The following is a 24,697-nucleotide window of genomic DNA, read 5'->3' on the forward strand; positions in this document are numbered from 1 at the left end:
GTCTGGTTACATTGGTGACAATACAGCCTTACTGTTGATGGGCTAGAAAACAGATGAAACCCTGCCACATGTCTATCTTTTTATTGAGACAAAATGTTCATTTTGATGTAGCAGTTTTGTGCTGTTGCCAGATGCTGAAGGTACTTGAGGGAGATGTTGACAAGTGGATAATTGTCAACAGAACGAAAACAGACACTTTGTTTACAGTTGAGCATGATTAATTGAGAGTAAATAAAACAACAGCTCTGTTCATGAAGTCTCTCAGCATCTCAAGTTCACAAGCAGGCAGCTTACTCCAGAAAGGAAGGCACTGAACCTGCTCCTGTGCACAGTAACAGAGTTTGGTAATGAGAACAGCTTGGGCGTCACCCTCTAGATTTCAAACCAAGTAGTTTCCTGCTTACTTTTTCTTTCTGTTGGTTTCTTTTATTTTCTTTTTTTGTTTGTTTTTCTTTTTTCCCCCTTCAATTTTGGCTTACATGGCTGGATCCACAAAGGATTACAGATCACACACTAATTCAAAAGAAAGGGTTGTGCATCCCAATGCTGGATATAGTTTACTCAGGTAAAATGATGGGACAAAAGTGGTCTAGAATACTTAATCAACAGTAAAACAGGAAGTGATGCAGCAGTCTTTCTTCCCACATTGTAACTTAAAGGTTGTTATAGAATATTTCATGCTTTAGTCCAGTAGTGAGTGGCACAAATTAGTAGTGATGGTCAGTAAAATCCAGGAATACTCTGCATTTTTGTGGGTTGTTGCTGGTTTGGTTTTCTTTTTTTATATAATTAAGATATGTTTCTATTTGTATCTCATGTAGCAGTGTATATTTACCCAGACTTGTACAGAAGGTGGCATAGTTAGTATCTAAGTGGTATTCATGCTGCTCAGACTAGACAGATGCTGCAGCTCAATTGGAAGGTGGAGAGGAAATAGAATTTACCAATCTACAGTTGCCCAAATGTGCATTTTGTGCATATCTTTTTCAAAATTATAATTTTCTCTCTTCTTTGTGCTTTGCTCCCCTCTGCAGCCACTTCCTGTGAATTATTCTTTCTTTAATGGACAGGAGCCCTAGTAAGACACTGTTGCAGCAGCTGGTTCAGCCTCCCCCATGTGCAGCACACTCATAGGTAAAGTTATGAGCCTGTTAATCTGTATTCAAACTTTCCGCCTTGGTCCTGTCCTCAGGTGACTGGAGGTTTAAGGGCAGCCTGTCTGTCTGTTGTCAGTGGGCATTCAAACAGCTGGAAGAACTCTGCAGCCACTCCAGCCTGTGAATGAGATGTGCTTGCCCCATCAGCGCTGAAGGAGGGGCAAGCTCTCTTACTGATGACTGTTGTGTATTTCTTCTCAAGCCAGTTTATTGCAGCTTGCAAGTTTGGGGGTGGTTTTTGTCTTTTGTACTCTTTCTTGCTGTCATTGATTTCAACAGTGCCAGCTTCCAAGGAGCATGAGAATCATGCTCAGTCTCATGCCCACAGTTCTTGGTGGCTGTATTCCAAATTGTCCTTGAGCAGTGATTGGGTGCTACTCATTTATTACAGCTGTATCTGCTTCGAGGGAGGAGAAGACTGTCAGGAATTGAAAGAGTTTGCATAGTAATACACATTTATCTGTCATTTCAACACAAGTAACCTTAGGTTATTGTTTCACACTCTGAGGGCCAGTCATGCCATCAGCCTCCTGTCCAGAGGTGTCACTGTCCCCGAGGGTGCTCCAGAGCAGTGAGTGTTGTGATGTGGCTCCATCACCCTTGCTCAGTAGCTGGGATGTTTCTGGTACTGGCTGCTGGGCTCCTGTCCATGTGGGACTGTGGGTCTTGGAGCCATGCCTAAGGGTATTTATTCTGATCATCAGTAGCTTGTCAGTTGGATTATTGATTAGTTTATACTTAGTTTACACTATCACAGCCAAGATGATTGCAGTTTTTTGCCTTGAAGCCTCCTGTATCCTTAGTATTTCTCCAATTCCTTTGAAAAGCTTTCTCCTTTATTTTATCTGTGATCAAACCTTTGCTCATCCCTCATCTAGAATGTGCCTCTTCCTCTGGAGCATATGCTTGTCTAAGCTGCAGCAGTTGTTGCTTGCCTGTGCAACTCAGAAGCGCCCCAGGATGCTCCCCAAAGGCTGCTGCACTTCAAAGGAGAAGCTGCAGGCTCAGAGCAGCCAGAAAACAGGAGCCTGTGGGCCTCAGAGCCCCAAAGGTGGCTGCTGGCATGGATGTAAGAGGAAAAGCTCCTTTCAAGGAGCAGCTTTTGAGTTTCCTTCTGTAGGGGAGCACTGGGCACTTCAGAGACAAGGCAGCAAGCCAGGATCCTTGATGCAGATTGTGAAGATCTTCCCAGAAGCTAGAGCAGCTGTGTGGGGAGCTCCTGTGCGAGTCAAAGCACCCAGGGGGAGCGTGCTGGGGAGGAGAATTGTTTCCCTGGTGGAGAGGTGAGAGCATGGGCTGTTCAGCTGTGGGTAAGCTCTCAGCCCCCAAGTTATGGCTGTCTTGTACCAATCTGAAGACCACTGTGTTGCTTGTTTGGATGGTGGTAGGTGTCGGCTCTCCAAAACAGAAGGCCCTACTTTATTTGCAAGGCAGAAGGGAAAAAATTGTGTCCATACTTATTTTAAGTTTACTTTTCATCTGAATGATGTCTAATGGTAAAGACTTTGGAGATAGCATCCTTCTGAGCCTAACTTATCTAGCACCTTTTAAGGACAAATTTTCCAGTGGAGTTATAGAACTTTAAAAATAGGCCTAAGGACAGGAGGTTCTGCTACATTTGACATCAGTGGAATTGGTGTATTTTGCAGATGGTAATGAACAACTGAATTGTATGTGACTTCTGAATGTTCAGTTTCTTTATGATCCAGACACAAGAGCTGTGTCCTATATGTATACATGGAACTATAGGAATGTCTGTCAAAAATCACCATAAATATTATTGACTCTGTAGCCTAGAGCAAATCCTGAGAATGCTTCTGTCTAAGTGGTCCAGGGAGATATGCCTGGATTTCTTGCTGCCCTGTCAATATAATGCCCTGGAGCATTCAGGGTGTAGGCTGCAGATAGATGTAGGATATACTTTTCTCATGGTCAAAAGTTACTGGTGGATCCTGAGAGAAGACCTGCTCTGGGCACAAAACTCAAATCACTTGCTGCTTCATTATCTTGAAAGACCTTGAGTTGGAGTCAAAATTGAAATAATGAGCCAGATTGATGAAGGTGAATGCATTTGCAGCTGACAGGAGTGGACACATGCTGGTAACCATCTGCTGGGATCCCTTGCAGGTAGCTGTGGAAGTGCACTTTCATGTTTAGGCTGTGAATGCCATGTGTGTGATTTACTTTATGCGCATATGCTGTCCAACTAAATACTTGCATGGGTATTAAAGCTATTTAAAGTGATATTTGTCTGATTATGTGCTCTTAGGGAAGAGACTGTCTGATTATCCATTATATATTTTCTTCTGAAAAAAAGAATGCCTCTTTTATTGAGTGGTTGTACACAAAAATCCGGAGATGCAGCAGTTCTGTGATGTGTATGTAAGTTTGTATGGATTTGCAAAGTAGAACTTTGTTTAACTTGGTTGTCATTAATGGTCAGAGATGCCATGGCACTGGTGCTTCAGAAGTCAATGAAACATAAAACATTGTAACAGGATTATTAAAGAGTACTGAATGCTGGAGAATGGATGTGTTACAGGAAGGGGCACAGAATTGCTGTGTACTTAGCGTGTATAATGCAGCTTGCTCAATTTGTTCCTGGCTATTCATAGGAGAGTACATTTTCTCTTTTTAATTGCACAAGATGACAAGACCTTTTAATTAAGGTGGCATCTATAGTATTCATATACTGCAAAACCCACAAATGACTAAAACTTAATAGCATCGTAAAAACTATGGTTAAAGCTTTTACCAACACTGCCATCACAGCAAAGGGTCTTAAATCAACTACATCAGCAGTGAACTTATGCCTACACTGAGCCTACTGACTCAGAGAGCAGGAACAGATTTCTTTTCATGCAGAAATAGTGTCTTTGTGAGGTTTTTATGGCAGTAGTAAACTGGTAAATGGCCCTTTTTTCTCTTCATGTGTACCTGCCCTCCCATGTCTAATTTCTGCAACCTCTGAGATATTCTGTGTCCAGTCAGAAGATACTTTCGGGGGAAAAAGATAAAACTTCTCTTCTTCACTCAAAAGTTTCCTGCAGGCTTCAGTGGGACAGAAGGGCAGGGAATGAGGATTGCATACGGAGGATGTGGGGAATCAGGCAGACAGGGCTGGATCCACAGGAGCAGAGCAGGGAAGCCTCAGTGCTGCTCAGCTTTGATACTGACTGGAGGTGCCACTTGGAGAGCCACATCCTCCAGCTCAGGGATCACAGGATTGCAGCAGGGTCACTGCTGCAACATGGGATGTTAATCATTTATGAGCAGTCCTGGCAAGGATTTATGCACAGGCTGATTATTTTCTGTCTTCCCCTTTTCCTTATAATGACAGCCTTACATCTGCTGGGCTGGTGTTTGTGGGGGGATGGACCTTCACCATAGGATGCTGTCCTGTGGCATCCCAGGAACCTCTAGAGGTGCATCCTACTCCGGAGGTGGGTGAGGTATGTGGCAGCTGAACAGTGGCAGTTTTTGGTAACACTGGTAAAAATGGGAAAGGTTCTTGGTTACTTTTTTAAGGGGTTAGGCTTTTTTCTCTCTTATTCTGCAGAATGTAAAGGAATATTCTGCAGATACTAAAGCTATGGTCCTTATTTTTGGCAAGAGCATTCTGCATTTCTCATCAACTTTGTGTGTGTGTAACAGTTACTGCAGGGGGCTTTTTTAGGCATTTCTTTTCTCACAAAATTAGAAATTTAACAGTTTGGTCTTAATCATACTCTGATGCTCAGAGTTCCTTGAGCACACTTTCTATCGACTAAGAAATAAACCAGTTTGTATAATCCAACATTTCCCTTGGGATTGGTTCAGAAAGCAACATGATTTTTACTTTATTGCTAAAAATACTGTGTTGTTTACCAGATGAGTATTTAAATAATTTAAGGATGCTATTCTAAAGAGAGACCTTGTTAGAATGAAAAGTGCTTTATCATGAGAACCTCTAGCAAAAGAGAGGAGGACAGAGTAAACAGGCAGAGGAGAAGGGACCTTGGGATATATTAACATATAGCAACACTAAAATTAATTGACTTAATTATGTCTGGTCTGATATTAGGGAATTATGTTAATCAAGTGTATTTCCTCTATGGTCGGGTTTAGAGTGAGAATTATTAATTTGTGAGTGTGGAATCAGTCAGTCAGGGGTTGCTCTCTGCAAAGCTTTGTGACCACTGGGGTTGTTCAGTGGCCAGAATCCTGGACTCTTCAATTCTCTTTATATCCCCAGTTCAGCCCCAAGGGCCCTGAGCAGCAGGAGTCAATCAGCTGAGTGGGCTGAAGAGTCTACAGTCTTCCCAGTGCCATTTTCTAGACTGTCATGTTTGGTGTGGATTTCATGGCATATGAAAAGCTGTGTATCCTTCTCTTCAGCCCTTCACCCCAACCATGTACTTTCTGTTCTGTGTCCTGTTACCTGGGAAGCTGCAAGGCCTTTCTTCAGCACATGGCTGGTTCATCCAGCAAAGGGGCTGGGGCTGGGACCACTGTCATGTTCTGACAGAAGTTTATGTAGCCCTAAAAGTCAAGGGATCAAAAGTAATGTAAATCTGCTAAAGCCTATCTTACTTGAGTCCTAAGTCACTAAAGGAACTTGAATTGGGCTTATCCAATGACTGGCAAACACATGCTTAGATTTAATCCTGAAGATGAAAACATTGGTAAATACTGTCCTAAATGGAGTTAAGTTTTTAAATGTTCTTTGTGCATTGTTGTAGGCACACAGTTTGTGGTGATTGGGAGTGGGGCCCAGCCTCATCCCCAATGGGTGCAGCTGTGAGCAGCAGGTGAGCAGCACTGCCAGCAATGAGCCATGGAGTGCCCAGGGGCACTGAGCAACCACCAAAGGGAGCAGAGGGCACCCAGGGGCAATGCATCAGCATGAGGGGTGTAAAAGGTTGGGCTGAAGAGCAAGAGGAGCAGATGCTGGCAGCCTTGTGCGGTGGTGAGGTGTTCCTCTGGGTGGGCAGACTCCTGAGGCCCTGTGATGAGGTGTGGTGTTACTGTGTGTGGGTGAATGCTTAAAGCCTTCTCAAATTGTATGGGGATACTCTGTATATTGTGGCTGACTCAACTGCAATATATGCTGTGACACATTTTCACATTGCTTAGGAGCTTCCTTTTTCTGCAGTAAGAGAAAAATAATAAAAATGTCATCAGAAACAAAAAGTTTGGCTGTAGCTGTACAGATCTGAGAACTGTGGTAGGACAAGATTTGTAGGTGGGGGTTGTAACTTAATTGGACTCTGTGGTATCAATGGAAAATGTAGCTGGTTTTAGTCCCACAATAATTCCCTGTAAATTATGGGTTCTTTTTATATTTCTGTACTCAGCACATTAGCATGTCAACACTTGGAAAATAATATTGCTCATTACATTAGCTTTGGGAAGTTGTCATGTTGAGGAAGAGTCAGTTTGTCTAAACCAGTCCTGTGCCAAGTGGTCCAAAGAGTTTGAAAAAATGAGAAAATTACATTGTTTTCTAATATTCCAGCTGATCCTGAGTGCTTTAAGCAATGCAACTTGCCACTCTAATGCTGCTTTTAGGCTTGTCAGTATTTGTGGGTGTAGGCAGGCTTGGTGTATGTCTGGTCCCATTCAGGGTGCAGAGGCTCCCTGGGTGATTTGTGGCTGGCTTTGTGTGGAGGGTTTGCACTGGGATAAACAGGGTTTAGCCGTGTTCAGTGCTCCCAAACACTGTGCTAGCAGAGAGCTCTGCTGACTGTCACCCCTTTATTGAAAGGAGCTGGGCACAGGGCAGTTGGGGTGAGGAAAAAGGTGCTTGGGATTAATTCCCTGACTATTTGACTCATGGAGCTTGGAGTTCAGCCTCAGGGCACATCTCAAGGGGAAGTTCATGCTCAGGATCAGGTCTCCCAGCACTGCTGCTGCAGCACTTGCACAAGATGAGTCTCAAATGGGCTGGAAGTTTGTGGCACAGAGCGTGGTTCGAGGACCTGTGTGCATGTTCTGTGCTCTGGCTGTGTTTCAGTGAATGTGCTGCAGATCCAGACCCTGATCCTGCTGTGCAGATTCCACAGGAACACACATGCTCTTAATACAGCACATTGAACGTTAATTTATGGGAATTTTGTAAGCCAACTTTATGAATGTAGCAGTTGTAATAAGCACATTTTACAAAAATATAAGAAGACATATTTAGAGGTTTGCTGATTTGTTTGGTTTTTTTTTTTTTTTAATGATTACTGCAGATGTTACTGTTTTGAGACAGTTGCTTAATAGAAAGACAGGAAAGAATGAAATAGGAGTGCTCAGTAAAGTCAACACGCTCTGAAGCTGAAAGCATTAGCAATACACAAGTCCTTAAATGTCAACAGTGTTTAAAGGAAGGGAAAAAAGTTCATCTATTTCCCTTTCCCAAAGACCAGATATGGATCTAAATAGAAAAATAATTTCCAGATATTTCCTGTTGAGTTCTAATGATGCAACAAATGAGATGAAAGAAAAACTGAAAATACAGGCTGTTTCTGATGCTTGCTCCATGTCTCTAAATTCAGATGATTGGACAGAACTTGTCAAAGACTCAGTTTTAATTACCTGCTTCCGATCAAGGGCTGTAGAAACAAGGAACTGAAAGTGATGTGTACTGTGACACCATTGGTGTTCAAGCTCTTAACCTCCATGACCATGGAAATGTCACTTTTCTGTCCTGATGTCTGCTGTTCTGTCCCTGTCCCTGCCTGCCAGAGGCACCATCAGGGACAGCAGAGTGAGCAGCCAGCTCTGCCCATGGCACAGGGAGGGAGCCAGGGCGCAGGGCAAGTACCCAAAGGAAATCTGATCTCAAGGTGGGACCTCGAGGCACCTGTGATATCCGGGAGTGAGTGGAGTCATGGCGTGTGTTCAGCACTGAGGGAGGAGCCCAAAAGCTCCAGAGGGGCTGCTCTGCTCAGCCTGGAAACCAGAGAGTTGTGGCACAGATGGGCTGCTTTGAGCTGCTTTGCTGTGGGGAAACTTTTTGCATTCCAGGACACAGGATCACCTCCCACCTGTACCAGAATCCTGATGATGAGGAAACTGGCAGCACTGAAAAATATCTCTTATATAACTCCTATGCAGCTACTTAGTTACAATTTTTAAAATTATTATTTTTTATTTTAAAGAAAGGGTCACCTTAAACTTGATGAACTTTCACAGCCTGAACAAGCAGGGGACCATGTGGAGAGCAATGTCTCTGAGGATGTACTTTTCAGTGAGTAAGTTCACTTGAGGCAGGAGTCTTAGGTAGATCTGATTGCATTTACAAATACAAAATCTGTCAACAGTAAAGACACCTTCACTGTTTAATCTTCTACTAGAGGGAAAAAAAAAAAAAAAGAAAATCAAAATACTTTCTTCTTTCCCAGAATAGCTATCTGGCAGAAAACTTGAAAAATGTGAATCCCCTTTCTTGATACCAAGTCACTTTGTTGATGAACAGTGCTCCCAGCAAAAACTAGGAATGATACCAGACAAAGGATGCCCAGCATCATTATCTGCATTATATATCAATAGTTGTGCTTCCTTGCTTATGAAGTGTATAACCTTGTGTGTCCTTAAAGTGTAAAAACAAAACACCCACCACCCTAAGGACACCTGGGACTGCACTTCTAAGAAGCCAAGAGAAATAAAAAGATTTTATTAAAATATCATGAATTATTGTTAACATATATTTACATAATTTAATTCATCTCAGGAAACATCTAAAAGAGTGAAATTTTATACACATGTGGTCATGAAGCCATCCTTTAATACAATAATTTTCTTCTACAACCCATCAGTACACTAGATCCATATTTGAGGGGATTTGCTTATTTTATCTGATAATGAGACAATTTATGGGGCTGTTATCCCTCAGATGGGATACTTGCCTGGCAGTCTTAGCCTAGCCCTGAACTAGAGAAACAGTGCCTCTCAAAGATCCTGGTTTTTTGAGTGAACAGTTCAAAATGCTACAGCTTTGGGCTAAGCAAACTGAGTCAATGGTGTTACTCGAAAATTATTGCTGTTAGTAACTGACATTTAAGCCTTTGATATTTCTATTACAATCTTTTCTTCTTTTCTTGGGAGTGCTTAACTTGTAATTAATTTTATTAGGTTGAATGTCATTAGAAAAGAAAATTCAAGCATCTTTAGGCTTCTTGCATAGAGAAGCAATTTCTGTTAAAGGCCTCGTCTTTTGAATCTGTTCCTTTTTTAGTCTGAGACAGCTTTGTAGTATTTTTGCAATTAATGGTTACCAATTCAATAAAGACTTCTGGCATTCTTGGTCAATTGTTCACACACTCACAATTTTAAATAGAAAACAGCCAAGGATCTGATTATACTGATGGAAGTGAAGAGGGAAACAAAGCTGAGGAAAGTGATCTGGTGTTAATAGTCTCTTCTAGAAAAATGAACTTATTGCAGGACCCATTATTAGAAGTAAAATCTTAGTGAATGCTAGGGCATTCAGAAGGCAGACAGACACCATTAGGGACACCAGCCTTGTGTGTGCTGTGTACAAGTGATGAGGCTTCTGGGAAAATGTCTGTGTTTAATCACAGAATAATCTTATTCGCAAAGCCATGTGTATAAACAAAATCTTCTGTTTTAGAGCAAAATAGGGCTAATTGTGTGGCTAAACAAATCTGCTTGACAGCATGTCCATTAAAAGGGCGTTATGCTGGTGAGGAAATGCACTGAGGGATCCTGGAAATTTTGTCAGGAACATGAGCACTGTTGGGGTGACCAGATGCCTGTGAACTACAGGTGCATTGTTTTAATTTCTTGTGGTTTTAATCTCTGCATTTTGAAACCCAGGAACTCCTGCATCTCCTGACCATTTCTGCTGCTTTGCCATCTCTATTTCCCCCTCTGTCAGCAGTTGGCTACCAGACAAGCTTTAGATGAATAGCATTCACCTTACTTCAGAGTTGTTTTATGATGCTGGTTAGATGAAATAGTTCCAGCAGATACTCTCAATAAGAAAAGGCCTGTACTCTCTGCAGTTCATTGAACCCATATGGATGGGAACAGCTGCAAAGATGGGTTTGCTACCTGAGGCCAATGTTTGTGTTGCCAAGCGCGACTCCAGCTTGCTGACCCTTGTATAATTCATTGCAGTTGAGGAAATGTTGCTCACACTATTCCATTTTGTGATGAATGGCATTACTTAAAACTGATAGTCTTGTAAAGCAGTGGTGACTTCCCATGTCTGACAGATGTGAACAAAGAATACAGTCAATAAATATTGCTATGTTCTAAAGGAAGATTCACTGCTCACAGTTGAGGGAGAGGAATTTCAGTGCAAAGAGAAAACAGGTGGAAAAGAGGCTGGTATAAAATTACAATTTAGAGGTTATGCTTAAGGATGGATCTTTGTGGGGATTCATGCATTGCAGGTCTCTGAATCATCCAGGTGTGGTGTTGCAGGCATATATTTCAATCTAGCATCATAGAACAGTTGCTGCTTCACTGACCCTCTTACAGGAGCCAGGCAAATCATTTCAGTGACCTTGCTGAGCTTAGACTTCCATGGAATTTGCCCAGAAAGGGAAGGATGCCTCAGGAAAGCCATATCTGGATAATAACATTTTCTATTTAGTACTATTGCTTTTGGGAATGTTTTTCATCCAGATGTTTCCTGGTGCATTTTTACTGACTTTTTTTTTTTTTCCAAAACTGAGGTTGAGTTTTTTCTTGTTGTGTGAAAGAGCACCTGACCTCCTAAGCAGTGTCTCTGAACTCGGTGGGAAATCCTTGTAGGCTTTGCTGTTGGCCTCTGCAGGCAGCGGCCCCAGGTTCTGATGAGACAGAGATGAGAGCCAGCTGATTATAGTGGTGGTAAGAAGAACAAAAAAGCAGATTCTTTGAAAGGTCAGGAATATCCATGAGTAGCCATTAAGAAAAGGAAAAGATGAACTGAGAAGAGAGACATGCAAGTGTTTTAGCAGGTTTCTGTGAGAGACTTGGCCAGGAGTTATTATGGTCTGAGAGATGAGGATGGAGCCTGAGGAGGTGAGGTTAAGCAGATCTCTCAGTGGTTTGGAGGTACCACAAGGGGAGCAGGACATGGGTTTCAATGAGGAACAAATTGAGGCGAGCGGTGGAAATGGTGAGAAGGGAGCAGATTCCTTTAATGTGCACCCTTCTTTCACAAAGCTGGTGTCCCTATGCTTTTAACATATATGAGCAAAAATAACATCATTGATCATATTTAGGTAAGAATATACAGGGCACATAATCACCTGGTATTTGCCCACATTCACTTTGTGATAGGTGTGCAATTGTTTCACAGTCTTCTGCCTAATTTCTTGCCACTTGATGGAGTATGAAGATAAATGAGGTAGTGTTTCTATAGAATGTCATGGGCTGCCCAATTCAAAGTCCTTTTGAAGTTGAGGTATGGATTAATATTTGTTTTCTGTTATTTTGTGGTGTTAATGGTGCATCAGCTGCAATACTGTGGATATTTCCCTAGAAATGCTTCATTATCATTAAACCGTTAATTTAAGTATCTGTACAGGTAGTGGCTGAAATAAGACAAAACCCTGTTAATAATCTACAGTTCTTTATCCCCCGTCAGTAAAGCTTGCTACAGCACAGAGATCAGACCATAGAAGTGTGTGCAATAGTGTTAAAAACGAGTGATGGTCCTCTTGCATGCACCAGAAGGCAAAGGCCTCTCAGCCACGGGCTGAGCAGCCCAGCAGTGGGAGCCTCTGCACCCAGCTGTGAGGCTGTGCTGTGCCTCAGCCCTGGGCGGGCCAGCAGGGATGCTCCTCAAGTGCCAGCTCTAATTGAAGCAGCTCTGACAAAGTGGATCAGATGTTTGTGGGCACAGAAGGTGTGTTTGCAGTTGGGCTGAGAAAAGGATTTTTGCTTTGCTTTGTGGTCACTAATGTTACATCTACTGAAATCAAAGCTTCAGCATTGAAATGCAGTCAGAGTGATTTCTGCAGATCTCTCTTTTTTCTTTACATTGTGGTGTGTAGTCACAAGGGGCTGAATTAGAGATGTCAAGGCAGCTTTTCTGGGCTTAACTTTGCAATTAAGCTGCTTTAAAAGATTTCCCAATTAAAATGCAAGTAAATAAGCCACAATCAAAGGTAAAATCATGTGAAACTAAATTGATATTCATTTGGACAGTAGCAATTCCTTTAAATTTGTTGTATAGATCTGCACACCTTGAGTTTTCAGACTAGCAAAACAATAGTTGTCTTTTATATTCCATATGAACTGGCCAACACAGTAGGAGAAGAAACTTTGTTATTATTACTGTCTTGGGGTTTCACAGTTGTTTTTTGGCAACAGAGAGCTGAGGACTCCTGACCTGACCTGCAGCTGTGCAGAGGTGCTCTCCAACGATGCCCAGCTAGCAGTGTTGTGCCTCTGGATTTTCTTGCCTGTGTCACCACTTTCTTTGACTTCCCCAAGGTGACCTTTTAATTTTTTTTTTTTTTTCTGGAATTGGCAGCCTAGTTGGAATTCCTGCACAATAAATCTGGAAGCAGTCTGGAAATCTTGGTCATTTTCCAGAGAATGCAATGGGCATGGGGCTGAACAGAACTTCACTGCCTTTGGTACCCTCACTAAGAGAGTGTAACTGAGACACAGCAAAGCCTTCCTGCCGTGGGCAGCTGAGCCCAGGGAAGGCAGAAAAGAGAATGCAGAGGGGACAAAGAGGAGTGAGTGGAAGTGGAAGAGTGAGGATGCTTGGGGAAGTGAATTGGTGGGACCAGGAGTTTCTCTGCTTATCTTCTTCCCTCTCCCCAGACAAGCTGAGGACGCTGCTGCCTTTATCTGTGACCACGGTAAGGGAGTGGTAAACGCGAGTAGGGAGCGGTGTTTGCTCCCTGCTTTGTGGGTCAGGGCTCTATTCAGTTGCAGCATCGGCTGCTGCAGCTCCTTTGGTGGATAGGAAACCCGTGTTGGGAGCTCCAGGAGCTCGAGCAAGCTGCCAAACTGTTTTTGCAGAGCCAGCGAGAAGGGGGAAACCATGATGCTCCTCTTTACCTCTCTGCCAAAACTGAATGGGATTTTATGAGACAAAGGAAGGGCACTTCACCACCTGCAGGGCTGCTTATCAAAGGCCTTCTACACACAATGGAGGTGTGAGAACTTTTCAAAAGTGAGGTCACAGATGTCCTCTAAAGCTGAACGTATTGAGCAATCTAGATAGAAAAGCCATTTACCAGGTTCCTGGAAATACCATTATATGCACTTGTGGGTATATAAATATGTACATAGGTGTGTACAAGTATTTCTGTACTTTGATATAATGTCCACAGATCAACTGATGTGACATCAAAGGGCACAGCCCCTCTCCATGCTTATCTAGACAGAAGCAACAGCAGAAATGGATGTGAAAACCAGACCAACATAATTCCTTTAAGAGAACTGAAAATCTTGTATTTATATCTTGCATTTTGCACTTCACTTCCTCTATCTGTTTTGTCATTTTGTCATGTCTCTATTCAGATGCTGAAGTCCTTAGGGAAGGCTGCATTTTCTTGGCAGGGTGACACAGTGCACTTTTGAAAGTTAATGACTACTATGAGAAATAAATATCCAGTGAAATGGCATTTTCACGATTGAAGCTTCAGTTAGCAGTGATACCCATCACCAACAGAAACAAGTCCTAGGATTTTGGATGTGCTCTCCCAAGCCTTAGAAATGCACCTACAGAACCTGTGGGGAGGACCTTACTCTCCCCTTAGAAAATCAAGGAGGGGACCCTTCAGGGACACACCTCTGTTGTTTGTGTGTATGCAAGTACAAACACTGATTTTACTTCATAATAACAGATGTAGACTAATTGATTTCTATGTTGCAAAGCAATTCAGTTGCACAGTTCTGTGTAACAAAACATGACCTGGGAGAGTGTATCTGGAGCACTGTAACACCAAGTAAAGGCAGGAATCTGTCACTAGCCATAAGAAACTATTTTCATTTGGAAATATAAAATTATACCTGACACCTAGCAGAGGTGTCACTGTGGCTGGAGCTGAGCAAAGGAATGCCTTTTAATATAAAATAATAAAACTTCATTTGAAGTGCAATCTTTTTGAGTAGACCAATAAAATTACTTATCTTGCTGTCAATGCTGATAGAATATCTGTATAAATGGTCACAGATCACTGAGTGACACTTATAACCATTCTTAGATCACTATTTAGTGGCTTTTAGGATTTATTTTTTGGTGAATCCTAAAAACAGCAGGAAGGGAAACAGTCCCTACAGACACTTACTAGATCATCTGGTATTCCTGGGATGGAAACAACTTTCAATGTTACTGATAGTTTCTGGTCTTGTTGATTATTTGTAGAATTGGTTGAAATGGCAGTTTTTGTCACAACCTTTCTAATATTTTGGCTTTTTCCATGGACAAGAGAAAAATATTTTCATTTTTTTCAGTAGTGGGATTTCAGATCTAATCTGTAAGTGGGTAGGGTAATCAATACTGACTTGTGATGGTGATGCTGTGACTGTGATGCCAACACTAGCAGTGCTTCACTGGATGGGATTTTTCTCCCACAATGTGTAGCAGAGTCTTTTTTTTTTGTCCTGCTCATAAGAGAGCTCTGACAAATGGGGACCCCCAGTTAGTGGGGGGTGACTGACACCAGAGCATGTGCTCAGAAAGCAGCCTGTGGCTGGAGCAGGAGATGGCTGAATTGTAACTCCCATGAATTTCCAAGACACTGTATGGCGTCACTTGGGAGGAAGGTCGAGGAAAGGACTGCAAAAGGGAATTTGGAATACAAAGTGAATAAAGAAAAAACCCCAGACTTGTGTGAGAAGAAAAGAAAGAATGTAGAAAAGGGATATTTTGATGTAAAAGAAAAGTGAGGGATGCTATCAGTGTTTGTCCCTAGTCAGTGTTAGTGTTGTGCACTGCTTTGGGGTGCCAGGAGCATCCTATGGCATAAGTCTTGACCCAAGTTTAGAATTCCATGAGAGAGAGTGGAGTAGTGCAGGAAGCAGGGACAGGGCACCTGTTGGGAGCTGTGTGCCACTGGCATGGCCTCAGGGAGTGGGATCCCTCCCACATAAAAAGCAGAGTTGCTTCTGCGAAACAGTAAACAAAAAAAATGCATTGTTCCAACCTGTGCTCTATTTCACATGTTGAGAAGGCTGTACCTGCTGTAGGGAAGGGGAGTTCCCAATCTGTGTCTATTTGCCATTAAAATGTAGGAATGGCCACATACACACATACACGGGCCTGCAAAGTATGGATTCATTGTGGTTTAAACAGCAGCTAATAGCTGAGAATAATCTCAGCAAGTGGGGTTAGGGGAAGGTATTGATTTTGTGTCATACAAATGTAGGTAGAACTAAATAATGTTCCCAGGGCACTTTTCAGTCTGACTGGCTGAAAGAGGAAGGCACAATTTATTTAATGATCTGTAGAACACAGCATCCTTGAGGTCAATAATGTGTACTTAACCTTTAGGTTTTCCATGTTGTCTGCTTGTCCAGTTGGTTTATGAAGTGTATGCTAACATGGCTGGGGATTTAAGGCAGTGATAACTTGATCTCTCAAACGTTCTCTGCTGTTGCATGTGGATGTTGGACAAATCCATTGTGAATTCTGCTGAGCTTTCCCTGGCACTGCCTGCAGCAACTGCTGCTGCTCAGTCACAGCCTTGTGCTCTGAATGCAAGTCAATAGTGTTTATAATGTGAACACTAAGATTGCTGTCTTAACCCAGTTTTACTTTGCCTCCAAAATTTAAAATGAAAATAACCTCTTCTAGCCTTCAGCTTTTATCTCTTGATAAAAGCTGAAGGCTAGAAGAGGTTATTTTCATGTGCTTATTTGGTGGCAAAAATAATGATTAATTAAATTTAAAGAAGAAATCTGATAAGAAATGAAGGCTGAACTTCAGTTGACAGCAAGCACACCTCATTTAAGACGAGAGTAAAGATTTTTACAAAGTGATCCTTATTAGATACTAAAATCTAATGCCACAATTCTGTAGAGTTTTACTTCTCTGGGAAAGCTTTAGATCATTCTTACAGGAGAGCCACAGTTAAAATATTGAGCTGGCAGTCAATAGACTGCGAGTTCTGTTTCCAGCTCTGCAAAAAGGTTCTGTGTGTGCGGCAAAACCTCAGTGTGTGATTCAGCAGAGCACTGGAGGATGTGCCTTCACGTAAGCAGCTGACAGTCACCCCCATTTGCATAGAATTGCTGTGTTCGGGAAATGCCAGAGCTCTTGGCTGGCTAAGGGCTCATCATGGAAATACATGGAACTACAAATTTCACACGTGCACTTGCTTCTGAAGTAAACTAATGATGATAATTTTGTATTTCCAGCAAAATGTCTTATCTTCCCAGCTCCAAATGGTGGGGCAGAACCGGAAGCAATGACAATGTTATCGAAATTCATCCTGATATCCAAAATATTCCATACAAACATTGTGCTTCCCCTTATTTCTTAATCGGAGCATTGTCTCCCTGGATTGCTTTCTGAAAAGTTTGGATCAAAGTACTTAAAATTTTAAGGGTACTTCAGAACACAGATCAAATTAGTATGATCTCATTATTCTATTAATTTTCTTTTTTATTTTCTTTCTATTTATGAGTCATCTAATATTTCTGTTTATTAGTAAATGACTATTAGATATTTTTTCAAACAAAATCTGCAGTGGAATCTGAGTGTTTGATAACTTTTTGGAAATGAGGTTATGATCCTATGAAAACTTTTGCCTGAAGCAACGACTGTTTCCATCTGAGTAGTTCTATCGATTTATTCTTGTATAGAAACATATGCAGGATAGATGTGCAATGTTAGATTGTATGTACATGATGCTGAGTCTTTCAGGGGGATTTCTCTCACAGGAAGACAATACTTTCCCTCAGTGACCTTTCCCCCTACAAGTAATCTGTCACTGTATAATTAAATGGGAAAGTAAATAATGTTATTATTTCTGAGCATGGACACAGCGCACACAGTAACAAATCAGATTCAAAGAATAGCTGATGAGGGGATTTGTGGAGATCCTTGATGCAAAGTTTTAAGTGCAGTACAACCAGATACCTATTCTAAATTGGCTGCCACTGTAATTAAAAGTATAAATGTTTCAAGCTGAATACATCCTATTAGTAAGATTTTAGGAAACAAAAATTTAATTTATTCACATTCGATATGGTCTGTAAATGCCACCATTATATGCTTTCCTCTGGCCTTTGATTAGCTATGGATTAATAAAACTTTTATACCTTCTTTGTCAGCCTCATTTTGAACTGTGTTTTTGCATACTGCTACTATTAAATAAATGAATTAGTGTCCAGAAATGTGTCATGCATATTACCTAGCAGCAGGAAGCATAATACAGTGGTCAGCTCCCCAGGAGCATTATAAATCCTAACACGCTCAGTAACCTGCTCATGTGGACCTATTAAAAGCTTGATGATTTAGTGAAGCAGTATTTGTGCTTAACAATGGAATTTTAGTTAATTCAAAACAAAGTAAATCATTTCCAATTACAGTATTTGAATATTCACAGTAGCTACATAAGGGTGTGCAATGCTGCCAAGAAAAAAAAAGAAAAGGCATTATGAAGGTTGACTGGAGTTTAGCGTTTGGAGTGGTTGTGGTACCTCAGCATCAGATGAACACCACTGTTTGCAAAACATTTATTTGACACAGCTGCTTCACTAGAGAGACTGTGAAGCTATAGTTTAGAATGGGCAAAACTTCCCAGAGACTGTGAAGCCTTCAGTGACCAGAAAGGCTCCTGAAGGTGAGGCAGCAGCAGGAACAGCAGAGGCACCCAGCCCAGGGAGCATTCAAATGGAGCAGGGCTGTCAGCAGAGATTTGGGGTCAGTACAAAGGCACTTTTGGTATCTGTGCCTACACACACCTCAGCAGGGCTTGTAGGGATGTAGAGCTGCAGCTCTTGGGGGAACTGGGTGAGACCATCTGCCAAATTGTCCCGGGACTCTGTTGCAGGAAGATGAGGGATTGATGGGAAGGGTCAAACGCCATGAAATGCCTTAGCAGCTTCTGTCAGGTGTAGCCAATGTGCTGTGTGCATACACACAGATGTGTGGGAGATTAGGCTGTTCCTTCTGAAGACAGGTCAATGTTTTCCAATCTGTGCTTTCAACCCAGGGTTAGAGTTGTGGCTATGCCTTAAAATGCTGATATGCTTCAAGAAAGGCACTGGTTTATGTTTATGAAAACATAATTTCTTAAGGCAAGTAGAGTATAGCCAAATAAACATCAGAGGAAAGCACAGAACTGCATGAAGAGGACTTATTAACTCTTTCTCTGCTCAGCTGACTTGCACAGTATGGTGCAGACAGAAGGTGGGGGAATAGGTGAAGTGCCAACCTCCAGGCAGATTTTATATCTTCATTTATTATCGTTACTTTAAAAATTTATTCTGACAACGTTTTCCTTTATGGATGACATTTGCTATCTTCAGATATAGTTATATAAACCTGTTGCTGTTAATTGGGATTACATTATTCCTACAAGTGTCTCCCTGACTCTTGCAATTTTCAGGCCTTGATTTTCATTAATAATCTTAAAAATATCAGTATTTGCTCCTTGTGGTTTATTGGTCTCAGCATAATGACTCCTATTTGAAGATGATGGCAGTCATGTGATATCACCTACTTATTAAAAAGTCCTGAGGGGAGAGGCTCGGGAATGGATTCATCATTAAAACCAATGAGTTCCTACTGAAGTCTGAAATACAAAGTATCACCCAGTATCCTCAGAAGCTTTCTCAGTTCCTTTTGGCTGTTACAGTACCGGATGCAGCCACGTGCTGCAGGGCAAATTAACAATCTTAGAGCTGCAGAAACCGATCCCTGGAAGATGATGTATAATTTAGAGGAATAAATTAGGAAAATAAGGCATGGCTATAGGGATGTTACAGATTATAAAAACTGAGATGATGATCACTGTTTTAAAAACTTGTTTATATGCCATGGAAAAGTTCTGTGCAGGTTCCTGCTGCCTTGTCGGTGTCTCAAAGATAAGGACTGTCACCTGATGCTCAGGGTGCTCAAGGGGCTGCTAATTGCATTCGCAAGTAATTGTCAGCATTTGTGAAAATTGCTGTGGGGGTGTGACCTCAAAGGCATTCAGAAGACAAAGGTAGTCTTAATTAGCATTCAAAACAAATTCCAGGAGGTTTGTAAAAGCCTTTTTTGCTCTATTCTTGCCACCCATTTTAGGCTGGGGTGGGTTTTAACTTTTCTCTACCCTGAAGCTATCCACTTAAGCAGCGCAATGACTTGGAGCAGTCTCTGTTTAGAGATGGTGCTAAGGGGAGAGAAAGGAGAGGGCACTAATGTGTAATCACCTTTCCGGGACACATGTGGTGGGAGATGGCCTGGGTTCGCTGGCAGGTGAGGGTCCGAGGCAGCCTGGAGTTCGGAGCTGCAGCAGGAGCTTGCGAGCCCCTGGAGCCAGCATCTGTCTGCCACGGGGCAAGGGCGTGGGGGGAAACTCTCCTCGGCTCAGGGGGAAGCACTTCACAGCTAGCAGGGAATGTTTGCATGGATGCAGTCCTCAGGGCCGAGGAGACATTTATTTTGAGGGAATTTTGAGGCCTTAATCGGAGGCAGAGGATGAGTAACTTCGTTTTAGAATTAAGACTGAAACTCGTGTGTGTATCTGAGACTGAGCATATTTCTGGGTGGTCATGAAGCATTTGTCTAGGACCATGTTGTGCTCAAAGTTACCTAAAATCTGCTGCTAGAAATTCAGAAAGCTCCTGGAAAGTTTATGAAGGAACTGTCTTTTATTCCTTGATGCATGTGGCCTGTAATGCTGTATGCTTTCTGCACTGTGCTCTCGTTTCAAGATTACAAGCCACAGGCCATGAGGAAAAGGGAAACCAGAACTGGCGTGGTGAGGGGACATCTCTGTTGTGACTCCAACACGAATCGCTTACTGTGTGTAGCTCTGTTTTTCCTTTATAAATGTTGTATTTATGGACCAGTCTTAATCAGTTCTTAGCATTCGTGATCAGTAACGTAAGTTGATGTGAATGTTAAAATTCAAATAAGTTTTAAAGCTTCTGTTGAGGCTTGTTTGTTCCTTCAAAACAGGAAATTACCTGGCCTGAAACCTGCTGAAGAATATGCAGGATGCTTTGCAGGAATATGTACGATCCTTTTTCATTTTAATGAAACTTTACTAACATATGGTTGAAGGAAACAAACACAAATAGGTTCACCCTGGGCAAATGCATTAAATCAAATATAGCAAGTGTGCTCATTATCCATTCATTATTGTTTCAGAGTTACTCTTTCCTAAGAAATCTTGCAAATTAGAAAATCCATCAGTTGGTGCAAAACATGAATAACGCATATAAATAAGAATACAGAATGTATTTCAAGCCCTTAATTTCTTTCTCTTGTGAGAGCAAAGCTAAAAGGACTTGCTATGCAAATAAAATAAAGTAAATTGCAGTTTAGTTAAAATATGGTTGATGTGGCGAGGGTATATAGGATTTTGGAGCCCAAGTTCAGTGATGAAGTTCAGTGACAAAGCCTCTTAGGGTTTGTAACTACTAAAGCAGCAACTTTGTCTCTACACAGTACATGTTATTAAGCCAATATTAGGTTTGTTCTACTGAACTGAATTTTTAAAGAATATTGATGTCAGGGCTTTGCACTAGCAGTGTTTATTCTGGACTACATATCATGCATCCACACCCCTCCAGACATATGCAGGATTTTTCTTAGAAAGCATAAAACAGAGCAGGAATCTGGTCTAAACGTTGTCTCGTATATTCTGGCAACTTTGACAGAACTGTGGAGATGGAGATCCTCCCAAAATGTCAATGCAGAGATCCAGCCCTGGTGATTGTGGACATTGGACTCTGAAATTAAATAGATTCCCGTCCTCTAAACCTTAAGTGTTCTTTTTATAGGTATGCAAAAGCTAAAATCTTTTAAAAAAAGTCTCATAAGGTAATAAAGGTGTCCTACCTGCAGGGTTCTTTGACGTCAGATCATTGTGCACTCTGAAGTTCTTGTCCAGTTTATTCATCAAGCAGCTCTTTCCATATCTGAACAATCTGGGGACATCTTTCACTTCTCAAAACAAAGGAAAATGTGCTGTATCTTCAGCAGGAATTGGCTTCAGAAACTCTGGAAATTTCCAGACATTTCCATATGACATCTTTCAACAGGATGTGAAGGGACAAATTGGAGTTTATTTGTAAAACTAGTTAATAAGTTGTTCATATACATCAACAAAGCTAATAAGTTTTAATTCTGCTTTGCATTTGGTTAAACCCAGTGATGCACATTCCTACACCCACCTGTGAAATTTGTGTGGTTTTTATCTTTGATTTGTGTTCCAGAAAATGGGAGTTGTCCACAGGTAGTGCTCTCCAAACAGAGTTTGTTGAAACCCACTTTTCATGGAATATATAGACATAAATTTTTTTCTTCTTCATACCTTCTGTCTACCTAGGTATGTCTTTGTGCATGTGGATGAGCACTTTGCTCCCAATAGTACAAGGAACATCTGTAAAAGGGACATATTTCACTGACAGTGGCAGTGTGCCAGGAATATGCCCCAACTCCTGCTCTCAAGGACATAAGTTTGTGCCATAGCTCAGACACAGTGTGCAGGGGAGGAAAATGTAACCCAGTTTAATGCATATTTACAAGATCCCTGCTCTCTCCAGTGTGGTGTAATGAGTACCCCATGTGCAGTTTGTATCACTGTTAAAGCAGCACTGGTGGAAACACCAAATGAAGTGAACATGCTAAAATATTGTAATCTATCCCACAGGGTGCTGTTCTTCAAGGGCTTCGTGATTAGAGGTTTTGTTTTCATGCAGCAAATGTTCCTTATTCACATAGAAGTCCTGCAGAGAGACTGAGGAGTTTACACAGGCTGGGTTTGCTCAGGGGCTGGGCAGGGTTATGTCTTCCATGAAGAGACCCATCACTGAAGGGCTTTGGGAACCTCTTCAGGTTTTGTACCATGGCTCTGCTTTTGATCGTGTGCATAAATAGGTGTTCTGCAGAGTGGTTGACTTAATTCAGTCAATTTGCTTGATAATTAGAACTGACAAATATGAGATTAATGCAAATCATGAAGATAAAACCACGTGGGACTCTGAACCCCCCCAGTGGTAACCACACATGTACACACCAGAATTCACAGTTGGTTTCTCAGTTCAGACCTTGTGAGTTTGCAGTGCCTTTCCAGGGTGGAATTTGGGCTGAGCAGTGATGCAGTGGGGGAATGAAGTTGGGCACTGAGCTTAGGCACAGGGCTGGCAGCAATCTCTGCAGCTTTCTTGGCTGGCTTTGCTCCTATCCAGAACTGGATGAATGCTTTTCTAAAGTTTGAAGGGCTCCAATGAGATGCTCTTGGATTTGTTGTTGCTGGCTTTCCCCCCTCAAGCAGTTAATCAAAGAAACAAAAAATTACTTATTTCAAATAAAACACTTGATGTGAATTTTCAGGCATTTTTTGAGAGAGAAATTCAAATTGCAATGAACACAAACTTGTTTTCATTGTTGATTTTTTTTTTCCTTAAATATATCTTTTGTCAGGTACATTCCATTTCATACAGTGAAGAGAACTGAAAAGAAAAAGGTAGCTGGGTTTTTGCATGTTTTTTCTTTCCTTCTTCCCTCTTTCCTTTTTTTCCTCTGAAAGTGTAATGTCTCTGCAGTTAGGAAAATGGACTGCTGTCAGGAGATAATTTATCAGACAGTGGAGAAAGTCCTGAAGTGTTTGAGGTTAAATGTCTTCAATTTCAGGGCATTATTTTTCTTTAGACATTGCCTCTGCCTGGTATGTTGGCAGCTTGGCTTGCTTCTTCTGCTCTTGTGCCTTCTTTAATGTTTGGAAATGTTTGTTTAGGAGTAACTGCAGCTCTCCTTATATACAAATTTTCCTTTGGTTTAGCTTATTAATAAATGCCTTTTATCACCTTTTGAAACCAAAAACTAAGTTAAAAAAGAAAATTTTCTCTCTTAACCTAGAGAAAGTAAGAACACTGTTCTAGTGTCAATTGCTGGAGTGTAAAAATCATAAGTCAGGAATAAAATTCTGTGAGACAATGTCCTCAGTTTTATCATGAATATAAAATCACATTATCTATTAAAAGTGTAAATGTGTGTCTTGCAGACTTAAAACTGCTGGATACTGCAACAAAAATCATGTATGTGTTGGTTTTTATTATTAACTCTAGCTTTGAATTAGAATTCCCTACATTACAGCTTGGAGCTAAACTCTGTTTACAAAACAGTATTTACACTTGACTAATTTTGCAGATCAAACTAATTAAATCAATTAAACTGGTGATTAACCAAATGAAGGCTGATTGCAAAAATTAGTGGGTTTATTTTGGAGGACTGGAAGTAAGCTAATTACTGCAGTGATTACTTGAACCTGGAGTACTCTAAATGTGGTATAAATTGAAACCTCATAGTGAATTAGACTGGGAATTCATTACAGTTTAAAGCACTGTTAATACTATTCAGGCTGCTACTCCTGTGTGAAAATTTCACTCAGTATTTTGTGTACTGATAAACAATCATTTAGTCTGTGTCCTTTTAAATAACACCAAGCAATTTCACACAGTATTTTTTTCTTGAAGCCGAGTCACAAGACTGTTTTTATGAAAATGAAGTTACTGAAACTGTCAATCATACTCCTACACTGTGCATGATGGGAAATGTAGTCCAACCAAGTCTTCCTCCATCACCATGAACCAAATGTTCCATTCTGGCTTCACATGGTTGCCACAGCATTTTTGGGGTTGATGTCTTACCCCATGTTTGCCACCTCCAGCTGTTGGCTTGGTGCACAGAAGAAATGGGGGTTGGGTTCTCTTGCCCTGCTCATCACCTAACAGTTGGCACAGCACAAAATTATCTGTACTAATCCTAATTTGTTGCATTTCACGCTCATACTTGGGAATGTGGTGCTGTAGAAGGGTTTTAGAAAATGAAACAGATCTGGGAGATTACTCGCTCATTTTGTTTGCCAATGCCAGCTATTCCCTGTAGGATACTTCCCAGGCTATTTCATTCCTCCTTGCTTCGCCAATTAACAACAGAATATAAATGTCTACTAAAAATGACCTATACTATAGAGTTCCTTCAAGCACCTCTCCTTGCAAGGGGGTTAATGAAATTGCACAGAATTAAAATAAAAAGACCTCAAAGAGCTGGAATATTTTGTAGTTTGTGCTTATTGTCTATTATACTTATGACTATTGTAAACATGCTTTGTTTTAAGCTTGTTTTGTAGGATCTTTCATTACATCCCTCATCCAGGGAGGGGTTCAGTTTCAGTCCTCATTGCTCCAGTGAATCCAGGCACTTGAAGTTATGCTGCATAAGAGGCTTTTATTCTGTATGCTTTTGCAGGTTTGGATTATTTTCTCATGCACATGAACACGGGTCCCACTTGTTCAAAAACAAATTTCTGTAGACCAAAATGCGGATCTCACTCCTTCATTTTGTTGTCCTCTAAGATATGTCCCACTCTAAGCAAGGCCACATGTAGGCCTTTTGCAGCATTCCCTTCAGAAACTGTTTGCTGGAT

At 41.3% G+C, this 24,697-nt stretch overlaps 1 long non-coding RNA gene across 1 annotated transcript in view; it reads left to right on the forward strand.

The window, feature by feature from the left end:
- LOC139596627 (uncharacterized) overlaps window positions 1–24,697 on the forward strand; it is a 162,095-nt gene that overhangs the window by 82,390 nt on the left and 55,008 nt on the right. The gene's annotated exons all lie outside the window — the stretch shown is intronic.

Source organism: Agelaius tricolor, unplaced genomic scaffold (assembly GCF_023055355.1).
Source record: "Agelaius tricolor isolate 1412-34295 unplaced genomic scaffold, bAgeTri1.0.p SCAF_16, whole genome shotgun sequence".
Lineage (NCBI taxonomy): Eukaryota > Metazoa > Chordata > Aves > Passeriformes > Icteridae > Agelaius > Agelaius tricolor.